This window comes from Balaenoptera acutorostrata, chromosome 8 (assembly GCF_949987535.1).
Source record: "Balaenoptera acutorostrata chromosome 8, mBalAcu1.1, whole genome shotgun sequence".
NCBI lineage: Eukaryota > Metazoa > Chordata > Mammalia > Artiodactyla > Balaenopteridae > Balaenoptera > Balaenoptera acutorostrata.
Window position 1 is genome coordinate 35,304,378 of NC_080071.1, and position 25,296 is coordinate 35,329,673.

The 25,296-nt window shown below is 41.8% G+C and overlaps 1 protein-coding gene across 4 annotated transcripts in view; it reads right to left on the reverse strand.

Annotated features, from left to right (window-relative positions):
* WIPF1 (WAS/WASL interacting protein family member 1) overlaps positions 1–25,296 on the reverse strand; it is a 121,282-nt gene that overhangs the window by 34,618 nt on the left and 61,368 nt on the right. Inside the window, exon 1 of one of the 4 annotated variants that reach the window (XM_057550738.1) lies at positions 1,876–2,005. The exons of the other annotated variants lie outside the window; for them this stretch is intronic. The gene's annotated coding sequence lies outside the window, so the exon portion shown is untranslated. Of the gene's footprint in view, positions 1–1,875; positions 2,006–25,296 lie in introns of those variants that run through there. 4 annotated transcript variants of the gene reach the window in all.

The window sequence follows — 25,296 nt, forward strand, 5'->3', positions numbered from 1 at the left end:
GAAACCACAAGCTGATGATATAGCCCACATGTGCACACCCATGCAAACTTCTGCATTACAAATGAATGGCAAACGGAGGTGCATATAAAGTGCATTTTAAATTTCTCAGAAAAGCATACTAATTAAGGCATTTCTTATTCTAGTATTCGTTTTTTCAGTTTTAATTTTCAGGACTGAGGGTTGCAAAATACAGACAGAGGTATTTGATAGTCCAGGGGAAATGCTCTTTTCAACAATAAGTAAATGTATGACAATTTGGAAAAACAAAAATGAGTCAAACCTTAAAGCAGGAACGAATCACAATTTAAATAGCCAGAAACTCCCAACGAAAATGACGTGTTCATGAAATGTTAAGCAGACTTCAAAAGTGCATAAAACTTGAAAGGTCCAGGAATTAGGTAGCTCACTTCCTCTTACATTTTAGCACAGATTGGGGGAACTTCCAGCCTATAGGGCAGATCTAGAATTTGATTTCGTCAACGATCAGAGTGAAATTGCTGCTGGACCCCAGGGAAAATTCTTCACCATGGGAAGGTCTCTGAATACTGCAGTTCATTCAGAGTATGTGTAATCCTTAAAAGTTTAGATATTAGAGTAATTGAAGAGCTGTGAGCAATTAACCAACAGATGAACTTTTCAAAGAGCATCAGAAAACAACCTATGATTTTAGATAAATCATTTAACCTCTTTAGACTATAAAAGGACAATTTTGACTAAACGATGTTCCAGTTCAGAAGCAACATAACTTTACGAAGTTAATGCATAATGTTAGACCCACAGCCCAAGTGACTAGTAAGGGTATGGTTTCCACACTAATGGACCTCAAAATCTTTTTCAGGCTTCTCATCTTCCTCTCTCACTATCCTGTCTTATTCTTTATCCTGCTTTCCCACTATCTTTCTCTCTACCAAGCTGTCCTACTTTTCTTAATTAGAACCCTCCTACAGTCTTTTCTTCATTTTACCACTTGTCTATTTTCTACTGTATACACTAGTTATGCCATTGAATTATTTAAAAGAACTTATACTTATTGACCAAAGTTGTACGTGCCCTCTTAACTTTTTAAAGCTTTATTTTATATTTCTCCATGGGGTAAAAGGAATATAAGTCAAGTTGCTTTTTCATATATGCCCCAAAGAAAAAAAAAAGCATCTTTTTGATACAAAAAAGTTTCCTTAATCCTGCTCTGTACATCTCTGGGTACACCGTTTGAAATACGAAAATTACAATATTTTACGTCAAAATATTAATCATATTAAATGTAACTAGTTACAATGAATGCTGCAGAATTTGATTAGCAATCGTAATTGTGCGCCGTACTGTTAGGATGTTGAACAGAATGATTCTAAAAGACAAACTGTCCTAAAAGACTCTGCTTAGAAATGGTTTGGGATTTGAACTTAAGTAACAGGTTTGTAGCAACAGACTGGCAAGAGCTTAGCTCCACGGTACTTTCCTTTGAAGCGTCCAGTGGCTCCTTTTGCTTTAAAAGCACTTACTGTTGCCGGCCGAAGTGACAATTCAAAGGCAGTCATGTGGACAATGGTACCATCCGCGGAAAGGATACAGTTACTGACATAAACCCCCATTTTAAATGGGAGAAAAAATTCCTGTGGATCCAAACTTGCCCAGTGGTCAGGAATAATTCTCCTGAAAATCTCGCTTACATTTTGGTTCAAAACGCAAGTCCTAAATTGCCCACAGTCACTATAGCAGTGAAACTAGTCCTGTGTGCAACAGGACTCGACCACATGGTACTCTACTGAAAAATTAAACAACTTTATCTCAACATACTATGGTCCATCAAAAGCCATCGAGTCCTTCCCTCTAACTGAATAAAGGAAATACATTTAGTTTGAATATAATTTTTCTTACCGTTAAAGGATACTGCGGGAAGGCATGATCAGGGACACAGGCAGACAGGGAGCAAGCAAGATATGAGAGAGAAAACCGTCCCTGAGAAAGGCATCATCTTCTAACGCAAACGTGGGGTCGTTTTTGGACAGCCATTTTGGACAAGCTCTGGCCTCTCGTTAAATGTGACACACTGAGTCAGAGGCAGACATCCTTCTGTGGTTATTCACTTCCTGTCTGATTAATTTGTTGCTTGTTCCTTCCTCCTTTTCTGCAGAAAAAGAGGCTAGATGGGTTTTACTTCAGAAGCAAGCAAGAAACAAACCCTAAATTTGGAAATTTACATGTTTCTCCTTCCCACCAGGTGTAACATACCTTTCGGTACAGGGACAAGAGGAGATTAGCACCTCCATCTGGTTAACAGCCCAACTTTATTCTAGACACCTCCACAAAAATAACTGCTCACGGAACGTGACATTCCTTCAAGAAATTCCATTTTAAAGCATCGCTCTCGATATTGATGATAACATTTAGGATTAAGGGAAAGAGTCACTCAAGAACTAAAAACTCTAAGCAGCACTAATAAATAACGTAAGTGATCCTTCCTCATCTACAGAGCCGGGTAGGGAGTAAGTTACAAACGCAGGTGAAGAGAGCTAGTCAGGTGTATGAAGGCAAATGAGTTTTGAAACGTGATTTTGGTGCCCAAGTCAGGATAAATAATATACAGGCACAACTCATTTTATTGTACTTTGCAGATATTACATTTTTTTTTTTTAAACAAATTGAAGGTCTATGGCAACCCTGAGTCAAGCAAGTCTATTGGCGCCATTTTTCCAAAAGTATTTGCTCACCTTGTGTCTCTGTGTCACATTTTGATAATTCAAGCAATATTTCAAACTTCTTCATTATTATTATATTGGTTATGGTGATCTGTGATTGCTGATCTTTGATGTTACTACCACGACTCGCTGAAGGCTCAGACGATTACCACTTGAATGAAGTTTTTTAAAATTGAGGTATAGTTGATTTACAGTAGCAATAAAGTAGTTTTTAATTAAGGTATGTACATTTTTTTTAGACATGATGCTACTGCACACTTAACAGCCTACAGTAGAGTATAAGCATAACTTGTACACGCACTGGGAAACCAAAAAGATCGGTGTGACTTGCTTTATTGCAGTATTCGCTTTATTGCAGTAGCCTGGAACGGAATCTTCAGTATCTCCGAAGTAAGCCTGTACAGCTCAAGGCAGCTGAAGATCAGAGCTTTCTAAGCCAAAATGTTTTGTTTCCGTCCGCCACACTTAATGGGGTGACAATAACTCTCCCAGAGGATGCTTGACAGAAGCACAGAGATGATGAGTACACAAGGAGGAAACTCAGATCCCTCACTCTCAAAGGACTCTAAGAGGTGGGTAGGCAATGGAATACAGGCAAAAAATATTATAGCGAAACCTTGAGAAGTGTATAAAAATCTAAAAACGCTCATAATTTTTTCTCAATCCACCTGACAGGTTCAGACTGATATCTGTGACACACACCACGTACCTCGGAGAAAACGGTATCAGCTGAAAGAATGAAAAACAGAGGCACATTCTGGAGAAGTACTGGGATAGTTGACATCCAAGGTTCTTTTAACTCTCAAGTCTTTGAGATATGAGTCTAGCCTCACAAGGAGTTTCATGATGCCAAGCCACGGCAGAATTCCTAGAAGTGGGGCTTCCAAGGATTAGTGACCTAGAGTCTTCTACTTTGCCTGTTGCCACTCGATGGTACAGACTTTATTCTTCTCAACTAACGTAGGGCCTGGAGTCGAAGGGACACTCAATACATGAATAAATACATGCAGGCCTGAGGCTGGACAGAGGTGGAGGCCTGCAGCTATTATCTCCTTCGCCCTCCACTAAGCTCGGGAAAACACAGAACTTGATCACCTACCAGGTAAATGCCTGAGTGACTCTTTGGGGAAGTCTAACTATAGTTGGGTCTAAAAGGAGAACATGGGCAATAGGGTGATTTCTCTATGTATTTACAGAATTACTTTGAAGTTCTCTAATAAGTAATGTGCCCCAAACACACACACACACACACACACACACACACACACACACCCTAGGACACTACAGTTCATGACTATTCTCACCCATTAGGAAAAACTCAACTAGAAAGGGGTATGTCACTTAGAAGTCTGGAGCCTGTGAGACACACAAGGGAGTAGTTGTCTAGGGTTTGGGTCTATTTCATCTTTAATGAGAACTTGTAAGGACAGTCAACTTTGGATACATTTATGAGGTGTCCACTATGCACCATAGGACATAAATCAGATAATGTTCCTCCCTGTTTAAAACCCTCCAACGGTTTCTCATTTCACTTTAAAAATCCAAGCTCTGCCTAGGCCCACAAGGACCCACAAGATCTGCGTCCCCCCGCACACCCAGCTCTCTGACCTCATCTCAAGTAAACTCCCTCTTGCTAATTTCCTTCCAGGTCTTTCTGTTCCTTAAATGCACAAGCTCATTTGCATCCTGGCCCTGATACTTGTAAGCCCTCTCACCTGGTACACTCACCTCCCTGGTTCCTTTTCATTCTCCAGTTGTCAGCAAAAATGCCCCCTCTCATGTCCCATCTCTACTCCCATTTTCTTTTATACATTGCACATGTCACCACCTGGCATTTTTTCATTTAATTGTTTATTTACTTGTACATCCCTCCCCACTAGAATTCAAGCTCCATAGGACCTTGTTTCCTGCTGTTGCCTCAGCATCTAGAACAGCATCTGACTCCTGGTAGGTGCTCAATAAATATTATTTGTTGAATGAAAAAGAAAATCAATCTCTCTTTAAAATTCTACCAGAACATAACATTCGTTTAAGAGCCTAAGGCTGTTGCCCCTAAAGCAGTGACTAAGGAATGCCAAGCCTAGACTTGCACTTTCTTCTCGGGAAGGCTTAGGTTAAAGGGAAATCTGCCAGGGAAAGGACACTGGAGATCAGCAGTAAACCCTTTAGCCAACCGGGGGGCTTGGCAATGTGTGCAGAGTCTCATGCAGTGCAAGTGGCTCATGTCATCGGGCAGTGGGGAAGAGAAAAATGGGTTAGGAAAGTTAAAAACAAATAAATAATCCAATCGGAAAGGAAGGGGAAGAAATTAAAAGAAAAAGGAAATAAGGCAGGAAAAGATGGAGACAAAGGAGAGATCACATGGTGGGCGGGGGGCGGTTCCAACTGCATCACTGACAAAGCGGCCTTGGAGGCCACCCTCTGCAGTGGGTGTAGGTGTTGGACGTGAAAGCGCTTTCTGCCCTTCCTCTGTGCCCAGGTGTTCCCAGATCCCCGTCAGTTTCTCAGAATAAGGAATTTTAAGGACGAATGAGACTGCAGAGATCAGAGTCCACACCATCATTTACAGAAGAGGAAACGGGGGTCCAGAGAGGTTAAGTGACCTGCCTCTGTCACACAGCAGGCAGCAGCAGAGCTGGTGCCAGAAGCCCAGTCTCTCTCTCCATGGTCCAGTGTCATTATGGCCTTAAGCCTCATTTTAAGTTCAGAGGAGGATTTCACTTAATTCCTCTCTATAAGCATAAGAAGAGGTGGAAGGAAGAGGGGTAGAGAGAAGGCTGTGATGTGGAGGGGAGCAGTTGAGGGTAGGGTTTGTACTGCTGTTGGGGATGTTATTATAATCAAAGGCCGAAGAAAAGTGGATTGAGACCCCGAGGCGAATAAAGATAATCACAATTCTGGACTTCAAAGAGAATCTTAAATGCGTATATCATCCTATTCAATACATAGACCAGTCCCAGCCTAATGATAGAGTAAAACAATAATCAACAGTCTCCGGACCAATCAGATGAAGAATCCTCCATGTTAATCTACAAAAACAGAAAACGAAGGACGGACAGAGATTATAGTACAACATGGTGGTTCTCACCAGTCTGGGTAAAGCCGTAAAGAATCACAGCCAACGACCCTCCTATGGTGACCCCAAATCAACAGAGACTGAATAAGGGCAACAGTGACATGTATAAAATATAAGAACAATTGTTTTTCATAATTCTGGTTTTTCAAGTTGTGTTTTCACGACTACATGTTATAGTTCAGTATTTCCCTGGTAGTGGAAACATATTTTAGAATACTGTATTCCTTCCATTCTAAAACACCACCTGCTTCAATAGCAAAATACCCCCCTTATAGCTTTTTTGGGGGAAAAGGAAACAGTACCAAATTAAATGTATGCATTTATTGTAAGAGAAATTCTACTTGCAACTTGTTAAAATATAGGAATTATGCGATTTAAAAGAGCAGAAACAAAGGAATTACCTTCTTCCCCATAAACTTATCAGTACAGTTACATAGAGGGCTGATCATTTAAAAATAATCTCAGAAACAGAGAAATTAAAAACAAATTTTGTACTATTCTATGTCCTGCTAATATAAATTGGTATAATCTTACTTGGGGAAATATTTGCAATATATTTCCTTATGTTTTGGCAGCTCAGTATCCACTGACCCTACTTACAATGATGTCCTTCAGTTTTCGTTTGGAGACATCCCTCCCTCCCTCCCTCCCTCCTTCCCAGACCCTGTGGGTCCAGAGGAATTCACTCCCATTCCAGATACACGAAGAGCTGGCTCATGGGATCCTTGCATTCACGTGGCCCCAGAGACTTTTTTGGCGATGGCCTGTGACCTCATCAGAACCAAGGGAATTTGTGGCCAGAGGAGAGGACTCTTCCTGAGGGATGAGACTGGAGTTGGATCTGTGAAGATGGAGGGGCTGGAATTCGCTCACTCATCCTCTCACCCACATGGGGTTTGAAAATGAGACCAACAAAGTGGGCAGCTGGGGATGGAGAAAACCCAGCTGTTGGCGTTGTTGGCTGAATCCATCTATACCTGAAGCTAGCTCTATTTTGGACTTTTAACTTATACTAGCAAATAAATTCTCTATTTTGTTTAAGCTAGTGTGATCAGGTTTTCTATCACTGGCAATACAAACACTCTTACGTGATACAGAAGTCAGTAGTAGAAGTGAATATTGAATGTGACTAACCCTAAAATGTGCAACTGGCCGATTTAAGGTTGGATGACAGCTAGTGCGGGCTCTCCTGCTCTAGGAGGTTGGCCACCCCGGCTGTGTGACGGCAACACTGCTGGTTATGGCGTCACCTATTGAATCCTGGGTCTGAGACCACGAGCCTCCTGAAGGTGCACCACTAAAGGATTCGGAGAAGAAATGTAGAAGGTTGGAGTGTGTCGGCTACTTGCAGCCTTCAGTGAGAGCCACAGGAAAGAGATAAACTTAGGATGAAACTGATTGGAAGCCCAGAGGCAGGGAAAAAGGGCTTTGTTAATAGAGCCCCCCCTTTTTTTTTTTTTCCTGTGAGGTGCAACCAAGATGGTTGAGAGTCAAATAATCTGGAGCTTTGTGGGTTTAAAAACCCAAATTCTCTACACTATGTTAACATTAGACAGAGCAGGGCCAGACGGTAAGAACAATATCAGGAAAGAAGTTTGAAACCTAGGAGAAGCCCGATTCCCCATCGTCCCTCCAAAGACACTGTGGTCTCTCATCTGAGTAGAAGGCCCGTTACATTCACTGTGATATACTGGTTTCCATCTCAGGAGCGAGGAGGAAATTATTAGTGGCTTCACCACCTCAGGCCACTGTTTCAAACTGTACCTAATAAGAGGCCACAAAATTTGGGAGTGGAGGATGGTTCATTTGCTGGGAGACAGAAATGCCCAGGCTTGACTCCACATTCAAAGAGTACGACTCAACACAATCCTGAGTTTTGTTCACTAGTCCATGGAGTTCAGGGATTAGAGAATCCTACCACGTTTTTAAGTACTAGAGGATAAAGCCCCAAAACGGTCGGAAACAGTTTATGATTGCTCCAATCCTAAGTCAATCCCTAGATCCCTGAAGCCAGGAGAACAGGGTGTAGGCCGTGGAACAGGTGCAGCCCTTCTCTTAGAGATGGCTCTGAAGGCAACAGATAAGGAAGGCCCACCCAGAGAGAAGGAGGTTAAGCCACTGGATGACCAAAGTTCTCATTCCGTTGCCACACAGCTAGAATCTGTTCAGTGGGTTATAAAATACGCTAGAGACAGGAGACCAATGTCTCCGCTCCTTTCCCAAATGGAAGTTTAATTGTGAAATTCTTCTACTGTTCTCCCTCCACCATTGTATACTGGGTGTTAAATTTATAATCTAGCACTGGACCATGAGATACTACATTCAGCACTGACGGACAAGACTGTGGAAAGTCTGGACTCGGCGCTGGACTTGGACCTGGATTGGCCACCTATTTTGGGGAGGAGGGTGAGTGTGATTTATTATGTGGGAGCATTTTTGAAACTGTATGTGTGGGAAGATGTGTGTGTGTGTGTTGGATAGGTAAATAGAGTATACGTTGGTTGCTTTGGGGCTGTCCAGCATCCATTCTTCTGAATTACAGTAGAGCCTCAGATCTGGGGAGAGAGACATCCACTGATCTCCGCTCCTGCTCTTCTGGCTTCAGTTGGGCTGACTCTACCCGGGCTCCAGGAATGGAAAGTGACCAGCCCCGGCCAGTTAGAGCCTGCGGTTCCCTGGCTGCAGTGATTGGTTCAGAGACGAGCATGGGACTACTTCGTACCAAGGAGATGCAACGAGACTTTTTCTAAGATGTGTGGGGCTGGGACTGGTGGTATGACAGCCACATGTACACACATGGAGACTGAGAATGAAGCCCTGCAGTGAACAAGCTGTGAGAGGAGCCTGAGACTAAGGGATAAATTAGGAGTTTGGGATTAACAGATACACACTACTATATCCCACTCCTAAGCATATATCTGGAGGAAACTCTAATTCAAAAAGATACATGCACCCCAATGTTCACAGCAGCACTATCTACAATAGTCAAGACGTGGAAGCAACCTAAGTGTCCAGTGACAGAGGAATGGATAAAGAAGATGTGGTATGTATACACAATGGAATACTACTCAGCCGTAAAAAAGAATGAAATGATGCCATTTGTAGCAACTTGGATGGACCTAGAGATTATCATACTAAGTGAATTAAGTCAGAGAAAGACAAATATCATATCACTTATGTGTGGAATCTTTATAAAATGACACAAATGAACTTCTTTACAAAACAGAAACAGACTCACAGATACAGAAAACAAACTTATGGGTACCCAAGGGGGAAGAGGGTTGGGGAGGGATAATCAGGAGTTTGGGATTAGCAGATACAAACTATTATATATAAAATAAACAACAAGGTCCTATCTTCTAGCACAGGGAACTATATTCAATATCCCATAATAAACCAAAATGGAAAAGAATATGAAAAAGAATATGTACATAGATATATAAAACTGAATCACTTTGCTGTACACCTGAAATTAACATAAAATTGTAAATTACTGTACTTCATTAAAATAAATAAAAATATGAGGCAATTGGAAATTTGAATATTGATTGACATTTAATAATATTAAGATTATTGCTAATTTTTAAGCATGATAATGTTATTGAGGTTATGTTGTTTTTTACAAAGAGTCCTTAAATATTTCGAGATACATACTGAAATATTTGTGGATAGAAAGGTATGATGTCTAGGTTTGCCCTGAAGTGAAAAAGGGGGAAAATAGCTAGAGGTTTAAAGAAAACAAAATTGGCCAGAGATAATCATTCTTGAAGCTGTGTGAGGCATACGTGGCAGTTTGTTATAATGTTCTGACTACTTTTCATATACATTTGAAATGTTTCTATAATAAAAAGTTTAAACAATAAAATAAAAATGACTCGAGGCTCACTCCCTTCTTCATCCACTAGAGGCTGTTAAAGGGGTTTGCTCACTCTGTTACAATCATGCTCAGACCTGGGAGTTACAGAAGTTACCTTTTTCTCCTCATAATGATCTCTTTGGTTGATAGATGAAATGGGACAGAGACTGAGGGCTCCCTTATACTGATTCAGAACCCAAGTAGCTCTTCCTAGAAAAGCATTCAACTCTCAAAATTGGAGACCCTCTTAACGGCAAGAAAAAAACAAAAATCTAAATTCCAACCAACCAACCAAAGAACAAAAGAAAGCAACGCTCCCCCTAGATTAGCACTGTCCAGTAGAAATAATTTGAGCTATATGTGCAGTTCTATATTTTCTACTAGCTACATTAAAAAGAAAAAAAGTGAAATACTAATAACATATTTTATTTAACACCCTATTTCAAAAATATTATCATTACAACATGTACTCACAATAAAAAACCTATTAATTAGGCATTTTGCACTCTTTTTTCCTATTAAGTCTTCAAAAACAGGTGTGTATTTTACTATGGGTGACATTTCAAATGCTCAAGAACCGCTACCACACTGGACAACACGTCTCTAGATGGTGAGGGCCTGGTGGGAAGGAGCCCCGTCTTACCCTTAATGATTTAATTAAAATGCAAACATTTCCCAGGTGTCACCAACATTCAATACAAGTGGCCCCCAGGGGAAAAAACCACGTGAGATATAGAAAAATGTTTCTTACAACTCAAGGGGCCAACGGGTGGAAAGCCCTGTTTTCACATCCTGCCATGTATCTGTTTGCACACACACCCAGGGAGAAGCTGCTGGAATATGGATAGCTGTGTGTTCCTTCTGGCTGCTAATCTGGTTGCTAATCATTAGGTATGAAGCCCAGGATGGGGTCTCTACAATGATTTCTGGGGTGGGGACAACAGCCATACTGTTCCCTGTTCAGTCTTCCCTCCAGCCATATGGCTGGTTACTCAGTGTCTCCTGCTGGAGAATCGAACCATGTGGACACGAAAGCCCTTCCCTGGGCTTCTCAGGAAAAAAAGGCTCTATCCAGCTCTGCACCTTTGGGCCTGATGGCACTCATCTGAAGCCTGCAGGAAGGGCTCACTGACCCGAGACCCCCCCTGGGGCCCCCTGACTCCAAAGAAGCAGGGCCAGGCTAGTGCAGCTGTTACGTGGAGAAGCAGACCCAGATCCTCTGCACGGGGACAGGAAATGGGGGTGTTTGTGGGTGTCACAAACGGGGAGGGCCCGTCTGGGATTCAGACCAAGGATGCTAGACAACCTGCAATGTACCAGACTGTCCCACTCAATAAAGAACTGACCCGCATGACCTACAGAGGTCCTGTTGGACACTGATGTAGGTGAAAAAACTATTTAGTTTTCTGAGCCGAGAACTTAACTCCATTTTACATACAATTCAAAGTAATTATTGCACTGTTGTATTAGTCCCTGAATTTTCCAGTAATGCAACTGTCATATAAATGAAATACTATGTTTTGCTCAGCTTTTTACCCAGAGTTGCTCACCTCTGCTGGAAAATGTGTCCCAAGGTATCGCCACTTGCGGTACCTAAGTCTCTCTTACCCAAATTAGCCTGCAGTTGCAGCTGTCCGCCTCACAGTGATTATGAGGGTATCTGCAAACCCCTGACCACTCCATTTTGTTTGCTAATCAGTTGTACCCGATCACTTACAAATTGAAGTTATTTTATAATAAATTACATTCCTTTCATTTCTCTTTTTAAGTACAGATAAAGATTACATGGATCTGGGGGGACATGACGTGTGAGGTCAGATTATTTCCCTGGTGAAGGTTCATCGAAGCTTGTGAAGGGGGCATTAGAAAATACTGTTATTCAAAGTGAGCCCGGGGTCAGACAGGGCTGCAGGCCACCGCTTCTGTGCATACCCCTGACTGAGCTCCTTTAAAGTCAGGCACGGCAGTTTGATGGCTCTGCTTGTCCAGCCTGGGAAATAAAGAGAGGAACCCACGGGGACCGTCACAGCTGCTCACCTATGATCCTGGGAGGGAATCTCACACTTTGTTTCCCAACGGTCACAGCTGCATGCGGTGCTTCTTGCCCCTGTTTCTTAGCAGGCCCTGCTTCTCTCAGTGGCTTGGCTGAAACAATTTGTTCTGCTCGAATGACCCCAGATTCCATCTGATTTTGCCACTTCAAGAACTTTCCGCCTCCCATTTGGCTGCTCTGGAATCTCCAAATGACTGACTGGGAAAACAGACTGTTGGAAAAACACTTCCAGGTTGTCTCTAAAGGGATGGCTGCCCTATCAGACAACGGAAATGCCTTCCGCTGGACCCAATGCACGTACGTGTTCCCTCAACTCCAAATACAGGTGCAGGGGCAAGAGATCAGAAGAGGTGCGACCACAAGGTGATCTGCTCTACCATTCTGTGTGTGTGTTTTGTTTGTTTGGGTTTATTGGGGTTTTTTGTTTTTGCTCAGTGCTGACTAAATGACTCTTCCCCTGCTGCATGGAAGCTGCTTAATTCAGTCTTGGATCATTTCATCCTGTTTGAGAACCATTCCAACAGAACAGACAGAATGATGGCTTACGTAAAAAGCAACTCCAGGACTACGTTTAAATATTGACTAGGTTGAGAAAAGCAAACCACAAAGACTTGAGGTGTAAAAGCCACATGTGGTTTATGTTTTGTAGGACACCCTCAGGAAGGTAAATGGACATAGTTTAAAAAAATCAAACTGGTTTCTCCCTGCCTCACCCTTACCTACCACCATTAAGAAATAAAAAACAAAATAAGACTAAACAGCAATTAAACAGAACCCAATCTGGGTGTTACTCTTGGCCTTGGGGTGGCAGCTCTGTCAAGCAAAGTAAGTATGTAGCTGTCTGGGTTCCATGGCTAAGGTCAAGCATAATCGCCGCCGGGTCCACAGCTCCTCCCATCCCGGCCACCGCCCCTCTCAGTCACCACAGCTGCTTCCTTCCAGATTCGCTTCTCCAACTCCAGCTCCTCTGGCCCCATGCTCAACCTCCTGGCCAGTCTTCTCCAGCCAGAAAAGAAAAACGCACAAAGAAGACTAGTTCCTAGGAATCAAATCTTCTATGATCTTTTTTTTTTTTAATTAATTAATTTATTTATTTATGGCTGTGTTAGGTCTTCATTTCTGTGCGAGGGCTTTCTCTAGTTGCGGCAAGCGGGGGCCACTCTTAATCGCGGTGCGCGGGCCTCTCACTATTGCGGCCTCTCTTGTTGCAGAGCACAGGCTCCAGATGCGCAGGCTCAGTAGTTGTGGCTCACGGGCCCAGTTGCTCCGCGGCATGTGGGATCTTCCCAGACCAGGGCTCGAACCTGTGTCCCCTGCATTGGCAGGCAGACTCTCAACCACTGCGCCACCAGGGAAGCCCGAAATCAAATCTTCTATGATCTTTTATCTGCTCTCCCCATGTACCTGTCTCTGACCTCACGGCTGACTAGGGAGCAGGAACGCTGCGAGGGCTCCCAGGCAGTCACTCAACACTCAGTATCCACTGCGCGCCAAGTGCTGTTTTAGGTGTTGCGGCTGCCACAGGGATCAGACAGGTGAGATCACACAGTGATCTCCACCCTCACAGAGCTCACGTTCACATCTGAGTTGACGATGTGATGGAAGGAAAACAATTTACCCCCCGTTCCGTGCCTCACAGGTGTTACAGAGTACCCAGGTCACTGCCAGAGGAAGGGCTAGTTCAGGCAGACTCTGGTGTAAACATATAGTGCACCAAAGTCCTGGGGTAATCATTTCGATTTGAGAACCATTTCCATACAAACATACTTGAGGGCACGCTGCCAGGCCAGCCCACAAAAGTCTATTTAATTCACAACATGACTAAACTAAAACTTTAGTTCCAATTCTTCAAGGGAGAGGACTCAGAAGTGATGGAGGAGGAGGGCTTCATGATTGCTGCGCCAGCCTCAGCCTCTGCCCCACATCCCTAAGCCGGCCCTACACTTTCCCTTGACCGCACTCAGGACGTAAGGGGCTCCTGTCCCTAAGTACTTCTTACCCAGAAGTCATAATTCCCCTCCACAGGGTAAGATGACCTCATCAAGATGTCAGGAGGAAATCGACTTGTTGCCTTTTATCTTTACAGACAGAGGAGTTGTTAACCCAAACGACACTGAATTAGTGGACGTTTTGTTGAGAGAAAGGAAGCCGTTTGGTTGGAGGGAGATGCTGTACAGTACAGTCACACTGTCTAGGGTAAACTTTCTTAAGTTTTTCCTACTTTTTATAGTTTTCTTGCTTCACTTAAATATATATATTTTTTCTTATGAAAACGCCATACATGAAAAGTTTAGAAAACAGGAATAATATAATTTTTAAAGTGACCCATTAGTACTCAGAGAAAACCAGTTACCATTTTGGAATTTCCTTCCAGTCTTTTTTCCTTTCTGTGCATGCATCTGAAATGGAATCATACTGTATATATACAGTTTTATACTCTTCTTTCCCACACTTCCCCGTGTTATTAAATATTATCCTAACACAATTTTAATAGTTGCATATTTCATTTTTATAGATGTTCCATTACCTATGTAAATACTCTTTGTTGTTAGATATTTAAATTGCATCCAATTTATTATTACAAATCCTACTATGATTAATACACTTGTATGTAAATGTTTGTGGTCCTTTCAGATTATTTCCTTAGGATAAATTTATTAGAGTACAATTACTAGAATGGAAGATATGAAGTTTTTCCTTTTTCCTCTTGATACATGTTGTTATACTATTTTCTTAGTTTTAGCATTCATATTCTCACTAGCACCCATTTCATTTCTTTTCAACATGTGCTTTTATCACTTTTCAAAATGTGCCAGTTTGATAGACAAAAAAATTGTATGTATGAGCCATTTTAATTTTCATTTCTTTGATTATTAATGAGGTTAACAATGTTTTATATGTATTTATTGTCTTCTCCATCATTAGTATATCTTTCTCCATTAGTTAATCTGTTATCTGGATTTTTTTTTTAAATCACAGGGTTTTAATCTTTTCCCTTATTTCTTCCACTTTTGAATTTAAAGGCCACCTAAAAGCTCCATGACTTTTCATAGACAAAATAAAATGTTCTGACCACTGGGGGACTGGGTAGATAGCAGTGACCATTTCTGTGTGTTTATAAATAAAATTTCATAAATCCAGAATCACTCCTACTCCCAACAGATATACATTTACAAAAGAATTCCCTGAGATTGCAACTGTGGATAATTTTGTGCAGCCTCTGAGAATGTTCAATGTCTAAGAAATGTTTCCATCCCATACTGGGAGGAAGGAGCAGTACATCCGGGCACATCTGACCACGGTTCTTCCTGTCGCAAAGGCAGAAGTAGGAATGCCCTGATTTATGTTATACACGTGCAGACATGTGTAAACGTCTAAAGTCTGAGTACAGAAAACAACCATTATGACCCTGAGTCACCTTATTCCATTTTTCACAAGACCAAAGTTCCCAGGAACTAAGGAGTAATTTAGGCTGACCTAATGAGCATCCAAGCTTCTGTTATGTTTGCCATCTTCCTTAGTAGTTCTGCAAATATTCTGGAAAAAGTAAAATCTAACTTAGAATTTTTTTGATTGAAAACTTGGTGATAAAAACCTTTCTGAACCTAAGTCATTCAAAGTAACTACAGTTATCTATTTGATGATTCACCGGAGGACCTGGGCTGGAATGACATTCTCTGGTCTCCTTTCCACCTGTGTCTTCCCAAGTCAAGAGCTATTCCTTACTTGGTACAGTTTTCTCTCCTGGACTTAGAAGATGCTCAATATGTCTAAATGAGAAAGGTAGATAGTTTGGGGTAAAGTAACTGGCACAACGCTAAATACTCAGCAACATCAGCTATCATTACTATTATTAAGTGAGCTAAACTTCTCCCCAGTTAGTGCTACTTGGTAAAAGAGGGAACACAGCAGATGAAGTGGCTCTTTTTGTTTATAGAAGGATAATTCAATGTAATTTAAGAATAAAGAATTTACTCTATGTCATAGTTGAGAAAACCTGGGTACTCGTACTTTCAGAGTCTCCATTTTATATTGGTTCTACAGCTCATTTTCAAGTCTACTTAGGCCTATTTCAAAAAGCTGGCATTGATCTACAAAATTCTCTTTTACGAATGCCTCTGCTTTTTTGTGCAATTTCAAAAATCACTAGACTTAATGAACACAAATTCAGAAAAAATGCCCCAGAAACTTCCTAAAAATACCATTTCTCCTAAAAGTTAAGGAGAAACAGGGATTCATAAATTGAGTTTATGTTCACTGCCTTGTTTTCATTTCACCTGGAGAGGCTCCCTGCCAACTGTAGGTTAGAGTTCCAGGAGGAGGATGGGGACCCCAAATCCTCCACTTCAGAGAGCAGGCTTATCTTCAGTGCACTAAGAAAATGTCCCAAAGCCCTTTGGGACTGTCTCACCCAACTGGGAAATGGAAGAAAGAACTTCTTTTCAAGTCTGCTTTATTCTAGTGGTTGAGGAGTGCAGAAAGAACAGTAATGGTCTGTGACTGTTTTCAGAGGTGGCACATAATGAACGGAAAGAAAGCAGGCCTTGAGACAAGATCTGGGGTCTCTGAGCAACTGAGAAAACAAAACGATTCCTATCATCATGCCCAGGTTCAGCCACCACGAGATGAGGGACGCAGACGTGAAACACAGTTGTGCCCAGAGTCAAGGAAAGCTTCAGCAGAACTGAACACCACACAGAAAACGCTTTGCGGATCCAACTCTCGTTGGCAGGGAATTCACGGAAAACCAATCTGAAGATCACCGATGTGAAATTTTATTTTCCAAAGTACAAAGGCTTCTGAACACAGAACTTTCTAGTCATCCTAGGTTTACTCCTACCTCGTGCAAAATACTCTGTAGGGGCACATTTCTAATATTCTTCATCAGCAGTGCCTACTGAATTCTCTTCAGCCTCTAATGCACAAATGTGGAGATTAGGTTTTCTTCCCTTGCTTTCCGCCCTCTCCCTATATCTTGCAAATACAGATGAGAGTTTCTCAGAAATGCTGAGAGATACATAAAGTTGAGGTATCTCAAAGTCTTTATAGGCATAAAGATGCACAAGGTTGAACAATGGAGAACAACACCACATATTATACCCTGGATTCATTAACAATTACGTAAAAACAGTGTAAAAGGCAGTGTACAATATATATTACTTACGAAGTAACTGGGACCTGTTATTGCTTTGCTAGCATTTGGGCTTTTACAAAAATAAAGTCCACGGAAGGACTGGGTCAACTCAGTGGGTATTTTCCTTAAGTGTAACTCCTCCCACTCCCTCCCACACACAAGAAAGCAATTACATTTTAAAAAATATAAAATCAGAACTGGATGAAAGTCAAATCAGTTTTTTTTTAATCCATAAATCTGGGAATATAAAATCACTATAAGTTTATTATGGCTATATATTTAAAATCTCTAGTTCTATTTTCCTCAGCATAAGTATAAAAGTACTGAAAGGTTTAGAATTTACTTGTAAGATAATGTAAAATATTACTATCTTCGTAACAAAAGAAATTCATGAATTTATGGAAAAAGGAATGATATTTATAAAACATGTTAGTAAAAGCACTTGCATATGTTTGCATATCAACATTTCCAAGTATTCAAAGGTCACTTATTTAAAAATATTTAGGACTTCCCTGGTGGTCCAGTGGTTAAGACTCCAGGCTTCCACTGCAAGGGGCATGGGTTTGATGCCTGGTCAGGGAACTAAGATCTTGCATGCCATGTGGCATAGCCAAAAAAAAAAAAAATTAAAGTATAATATTTAAAGTATAATTAAAGGAAAGTTAAGAATTGCTTTACTCAAACTTGCAGTTTCTAAAAATTTATCAGAACCAGAGAGCCTGGATGTATCAAAGATTAAGTAGAAATCCACATTCAAGAGAGTTCCATGGAATTCTCAGAAAGAGAGAGCAGGCAAAGGGTCATCTGAGGACATTATTTTAGCCTAAACTTTGAATCTCATTCAAACAGGGGAGCCAATGCCTGATATTAACAAAATGCAGTTTTCTACTGGTAAGGTCAGATGACAGCCCACCCTGTCTGCCAGAATTAGTGGGTGAGGAATCATTTCATGAAGTCATGCACAAACATGAAATAGACTGTAAAGGTTTGCTGCCATCCCTCAATCATCGCTTTGCTTGGCTAGGCTGACTGCCGGCAGGAATATCTCCCTCTGCAAAATTGTTTCAAAGTAATGACCTGGAGGAAGTGGTGTGCTGATACCATGAAAAAAAAAATCCCTCAAACACAAAGATAGTTCAAAAAGCATCTGTATATGGCTCAGAGGAAACAAACAGCTCAGCTAATTTTCAACTCAAAATAAACCCAAGAGACCAGTTTACCTTGGCTATAACCCCCCCACACACACACACACACACGCGCGCGCAGGAAAACTGAGGGTCAGCAATTATCCAGTGATTCTGTTCTGTGCCAAAGGGGATGAACGGGGAAGATTATCCATCCTGGAGCCAGGATGGAATAAGAGAAGATACCCCACCCCACATGGCTTCCCACACAGATTCACATGTATGTAAGGGGACTTCACACCATTCTCTCCATGAGACCGGTGGGCCCTAGAATCTGACGTCCCTCCCTGAAGCCAGTAGTAGATAAGAAGCCATTCTGAGACTCTAACATATGGTCTCTCCATCACTGAAGGCTTTCCATGGGTTTTCCTTCCACAATGCTGTCCTTACAGAGCTAAGAAAGGAGCAGGGCACCTAAAACTTTTTTTTTTTTTGGTCAACATTAGGCTGAAATACATCTACAATCTTTTAAAATGAACAATATTGAATTTTCAACTTTTGAGCATTTAAAAATATTCTTCAAATTAAGCCAACACATCAACAACAAAGATCACATTTATATTTGGTTTTGAAAACCATTTGGAATTTTCTGTAAAAGCAGCTACTTTTCTGACAGAATAGGTGGAGATTGCTACCAAAATCTTAAAAAGATCCTTATTTTTATTTTCAAATAACTTTCATTTGAGAAGATCATTAGATATGTCAGCAAAAGTCTTTAAATTGGTTTTTCAGTCCTGGTTTTGTATCACTGCTTTGACGTCTTTCTTGCTGATAGGGTGAAGGAAGTTCCAAAAGCCCTTCAGTTCTGATCATTTGAGGAAATTCATCTCACAGCTGAAGGCTTATTTATTTTATTTGATTTTCATCTTTGTGAGAGGAAGACAGGAAAAAGTGATTGAATTTTAATATCAGAAACATGTGTCATTGACCGTCAACTGGGTAGTAAGATTTTTAGTTTAAAACTTTTAGTACCCAGGGGACAATTAAAGTATTTTAAAGGATGCTTTCCCTTCCCCTTCACAATATTCAGGCTGGGCGCAGGAAGCAGAGATTTTGTCTCAGCTCGGTAGCCCACCCACAAGAGCAGCTCCACGCTACAGTTTTCGACATTTGTCTTTCTAGGCGGAACACCAGTCAGCAATCCTCTGAAGCTCATAAAACCCAACATAACCTTTTGGGCTTCTCTGGTAAAAACACATTGAGTAATAAAGGACAGAATGCTTTCTGTTCAATGTTTCCAGTGTTATTCTCTGGCCAGAAGAAATACCAAATCATAGGCATCTGGAAAAGAGAGATGGCCCAGAAAGAACAATGGTCTTACACAGCCTGTGAGCGGTGACCCCCTAAAGGTTCGTCTCCTGCTGTCTGCTTCCTGTGGAGCTACAAGCATTGGAGCAAAGAGCCATTTCTATCAGACTTGACTCAAGTGATAGGGGGGACTTAAAGGGCAGTGGTCGACTTCTAGGGAGTGAAATGTTGTCTGATCACCTTGAGGATACAGGGAGTGGTGAAAAGATGCGGGTCCATGGCAGTGACAGTGAGAGAAGGAAGTGTGGTCCATGAGATTGCACACCATGTGATGTTAGTATCTTCCCTATGAGCTTTCCCAAAGGCATCATTCAGCTTTCGAAAACAATTAAAAGGCCCATCAACATCTCTATGTGTAGTTTACACATCATACGATGCTTTCTTGGCTGGTCCATGGGCATAGAAAGAATTGAATAAGATACCAGAAAGAAGACGAGCTACAATGTGAACTGATGCAGAGGTGGAAAGGGCATGACTTAGGAGGGCAAGGATTCAAAAAAGGTCTCTGAGGTTTCATTTCCGCAGTTCTTACTCACATAATTTCCTTTCTGGATCTTAACAGTGACTAATGGGTCTTAGAAAATGAATCGGGGTACTAGGTGGAAAATGCCAGAAGTCAACGGCTCTCTTCAACAGTGTTAAGTGTTTTTTTTTAACCCTTTATTCTAAAGTCCTCTTTTCAGAATAATTTAAAATTCCATAATTACAAGTGCTTCCTTTGTGCCTGTGTTTCCCTTCTGAGACCAACTGCAGCTAGACCCACCCTAGCCGTGGCCAGCTGGACGAGAGCAGGTCCCTGGCCAGGAGTGGCCAGTCTTCAGGCTGGATAGCACACTGAGCTGGCCGGGCATGAAAAACTCTACTCACACAGGGCAGTCAGGTTCCTCCCAGAAGGATGAACTGGGGATCGTGGAGAGGGAGGGGGCAGTCAGCCGATGGTACCAGACAAGAGACAGAAAGGAACAGCTGACCCAGTTAAGCAGTGGACATGAAGACAGAGGAGATGATCCATCTCCTGGCACGTCATGGTTTTTCAGGTCCCTAAACTGCATCCTCGTCTTCAACGATTTTAACGGTATTAATAGTAACAAGAACAATAATATTAGCTAACATTCATTGCACGCTCACTATATGTTAAGGAGCATTATAGGCCCTTTTACAAATATTAATCCAATCGTTTTCACAATAATTTTATGAAGTAGATGATGATGATGATGTTGGCAATGAAGCACAGAGAATTAAGTAACTTGACCAAGGCTACACAGCTTTTAAGTGGTAGAGACACAACCTGAACTCAAATGGCCTGGCCCCAGAGTCCATGCTTCTAACCAACATGTGTCTCCCTGTGGGGCTAGTCCTGGGTACCCCGTTTCCTTATTGACCTTCCTGCAATAAAGTCCCTCTATTAGGGAGGCCTGACAGTGTGTCTATTTCTTGCTCCCCTATTGTCTCAAAATTAGCATTTTTCTTGGTGCCACTCATTATGAATCTCAGTAACTTAAGTATATATTTATTAATTCAAGAACCATTTAATGCTTACTATGTGCCAGGAACTGCTACGAGCTCTGGAAGCTGTTACAGCTCTCGGGAACCTTATCCTTGGTAGAAAGAGAGTTGGTCTGCAAACCCCAACCCACTAGAATGTGCTTCCAGTGTCTACTCTGTAAGGTCACACTTCCATATATAACACGCATATATCACTTATGCATGATATGTGTACTATGATATCCTATCTTTGTACATATTGTGTCTTATTTTTGCATAATACTATATTGTATCCTGAGCTCACTGATAAAATAATGTCTAAAAAAGCACATTTAAAAAATCACCAATCCTTAAAAAACTAAAAATAGAGTTACCATATAATCTTGCAATCCCACTCCTGGGCATATATCTGGGGAAAACTCTAATTTGAAAAGATACATGCACCCCAATGTTCACGGTAGCACTATTTACAACAGCCAAGACCTGGAAGCAACCTGAGTGTCCATTGACAGATGAATGGAAAGAAGATGTGGTACATATATACAATGGAATATTACTCAGCCATAAAAAAGAATGAAATAATGCCATTTGCAGCAACATGGATGGACCCAGACGTTATCATACCGTATTAAGTAAAGTCAGACAGAGAAAGACAAATATCATATGACATCACTTATATGTGGAATCTAAAAAAATGATACAAATGAACTTATTTACAAAACAGAAATAGACTCACAGAGGCAGAAAACAAACTTATGGTTACCAAAGGGGATGGGGGGGAGGGAGTGGGGGAGAGATAAATTAGGAGTTTGGGATTAACATATATACACGACTATATATAAAACAGATAACCAACAAGGACCTACTGTATAGCACAGGGAACTCTACTCAATATCTTGTAATAACCTATAATGGAAAATAATCTGAAAAAGAATATATATACACACGTATATATGTATAACTGAATCACTTTGCTGTACACTTGAAACTAACATAATATTGTAAATCAACTATACTTCAATAAAAAAATGAAAAATAAATCACCAGAACAAAAACAGACATGTTGAAGATGGCTTCCCTCCTAGGATTTCAAACGTCCTTCCTAAGTTTCAGAGGTCTTCCCTTCCTAGGATTCCGGGTCAGAGTGAGGCTGTGGGGAGGGCAACAGTTATGCTCGTGCTGGCTGGGACTCACTCGGAAAGAGTACGTGCCTGTAGGTGGGGCTGCCATGTTCCCCCCAGACACGGTAGAGCAGCGGTGGTTCTAGCAGGGCATCTCAGGAGTACGAACCACGGCCTTTTCTCCGTCCTACCGAAGCTCAGGGTCGGCCACTTGTTCATGGTACGGGCCCCGTCGCCACTAAACGACGTTCATATATGTCTGTAGCACTTGCAAGATGGGTGCTCCCAGACACCGGGTGTCACACTGTCTCATCTGTCGACCCCTACAGCAACCGCAACCCTGCTCTGCATCGACAGGCCTTTAATACATTTTAAGTAATTGTCTTCCTCAAATTCCACAGTCTACCGTGCAAACTGGTGAACATAAATAAGTTTAAAGAAGATCAATTACCTATAATCCTACTGGGTAGAAATATACATTTGTTAACTTTTCGGATTATTTCCTTCTGGTCTTTATACATACATGAAATGTTTTAAAATTAGGATTGTAATGTATGTAAGTTTGGAATCCAATTTTTGATTTTTAATGACTGCATGATATCCTACATCAAAATTTATTTAACATTCTTTTTTTTTTTTTTTTTTTTTTTAAAGGATTTTCTTATTTATTTATTTATTTATTTATTTATTTTTGGCTGTGTTGGGTCTTCGGTTCGTGCGAGGGCTTTCTCCAGTTGCGGCAAGCGGGGGCCACTCTTCATCGCGGTGCGGGGACCGCTCTTCATCGCGGTGCGCGGGCCTTTCTCTATCGCGGCCCCTCCCGTCGCGGGGCACAGGCTCCAGACGCGCAGGCTCAGCAATTGTGGCTCACGGGCCCAGCTGCTCCGTGGCATGTGGGATCTTCCCAGACCAGGGCTCGAACCCGTGTCCCCTGCACTAGCAGGCAGACTCTCAACCACTGCGCCACCAGGGAAGCCAACATTCTTTTATTGCTGGTCATCTAGTTATCTCTTACTTCCCTTTTATAAATGTGCCAATATCAATATCATTATATACAGATTCTTGTGCTCAGCTAGGATTATGCAATGGAATAAATTATAGAAACAGAAGTATTGGATCAAACAGTTTGAACAATTTAAACTCTCTTGATACACAGTGCATACACACATTGGGAAGGCTCACATTTCCTCTGGCATCATAAAGGAATGCCCCATTCACCGTACTCTTGCCAACACTGAATATTACAGTTTTAGAAAAGCTATATCCTAACTTGGTTTCTTCAATGGGTCAGAACAGAGTATATATTGAAACTCTATGCTCCGAAGTAAATTTCAGAAGAGCCACTTACGAACAGTAAAATAAGCCTATGATCGTCAGTCCCCAACTTCAAGCGCCTGAAGCCTTAAAATGCTGTAGAATTTTAAAAATGGAAATTCCTTTAGAGATCACTGAATAAACTGTTTTGGTTTATAAATAAGGTAACCAAAGCTCAGAGAGGTTAGGGACCTGGGCAATGTATTTGAGTTAGAACTAGAATCTAGTTGTCTTGCCCCATGAGTCATTTCTTTAGAATAGGTTGACAACCTAACAGAAGCAACAGAGTGAAAGTATAAAGGAAAAAAACAGCATACAATATTTGAAAAGGAAACTATTACTGATCTAAATTCTATTTTATCTTTGACGTCAAGTCAGAATAACTTGTTTTATGGACAAAAGCAAAAGCTCACATCTAAGTACTACTCTGTTCTTAAGATCCTTGTTTAAATCTATAATAAGATTTTTTTCCCCCGCAAGCATTCAAATATTCAGCATTGATCTATTACCTTCTCATCTGGCCAACATTCACTAAGAAGATACCGTGGCCAGGGGCTGTGCTAGGTGCTGGGGTAGCAGGGGGGAAGTGTCCCAAGGTAAGAAACGAGGGATTCATTCTTGCGGGGAGGTGGGCAGGAAGACGTGAGCAAACAATCATAATCCACGCGACTGGGTGGTGACAGGAGTGCACGGGTGCTGTGGTGGTGGCAGAGCGATGGACGTGGAAGGCTTCACACAGGAGCTGGCCAGGAGCTGTGCTTGTACTTGAAAGCAGTCTACTGAGCAGAGGAGGGAGAGGAGCCTCCCAGGCGGCGAGAGAGTAAGGCTGCTCGTCAGATGTGGCTGAAACATGGCGGCCTGGGGAGACGAGGCTGGAAAGGTATTCTGGGGTCGGGCAGTGTTCAGGAATTTGGACTCCCAAACTGGAGGTGCCTGGCCCACGAAAGACGTTTAAGCAGTGGTGCCATGGTCAAAGTTGTGCTTTATCAGCTCACTCTGATGGCAGCGAGGGGAAGGGCTGGAGTCTTTGAAGGCAGGAGACTTATCTGCACTAGTCCAGCCCACAGGCTTTGAAGGTATAATTCAGGGAAGAGGCAGAGGAAACATAAAAGAGGACATGGATTCAAATAATAGTGAATGTTATTTGAGAAATAACATGACATAGAGATTGACTAGACGGGGGTGCCACTAATGAGGTGGGGAAGGCAGAAGGAGGTCCAGGTTTTAGAGGGAAGGCATTTGCTCGCATTGAGCTTGAGATCTGGCAAGATATCAGGTATATCCAGAAAGCAAATGGAAATACAATCTGGAGGTCAGGGAAGGACAAGCACAGGTCACAGGTCAGCACAAGCAGTATAGGGCTAACCACCCCTCCCACTCCAACATCCCCCCCGCGTACACTTGCGTACTTCCTCTCGCCTGCAGGCAGCACTGCCCATTAGAAATATGCCAGCCATATACACAATTTACAGTTTTCTAGTAGACACATGAAAAATAGTGACAGGTGAAATTAACTTTAAGAATATGTTTTAGGGGCTTCCCTGGTAGCGCAGTGGTTGAGAATCTGCCTGCCAATGCAGGGGACATGGGTTCGAGCCCTGGTCTGGGAAGATCCCACATGCCGCAGAGCAACTAGGCCCGTGAGCCACAACTACTGAGCCTGTGCGTCTGGAGCCTGTGCTCCACAGCAAGAGAGGCCGCGATAGTGAGAGGCCCGCGCACCGCGATGAAGAGTGGCCCCCGCTTGCCGCAACTAGAGAAAGCCCTCACACAGAAACGAAGACCCAACACAGCCAAAAATAAATATAAAAATAAATTAATTAATTAAAAAAAAGAATATGTTTTCTTTAACCCCATATATCTAAAATATCATTTCAACATGAATCAATATAAAGATTACTAATGAGATATTTTACAGTCATCTTTTCATACTAAATCTTCATATCCTATGTATCCTTTACACCTACAGCCCAGCCCGTATCAATTCCAACCAGCGACATTTCAAGGGGACTATGCACCGGACTATGCAGGACTAGACGGTGAGCCGCAAGGGTGATTTAGGCACCAAC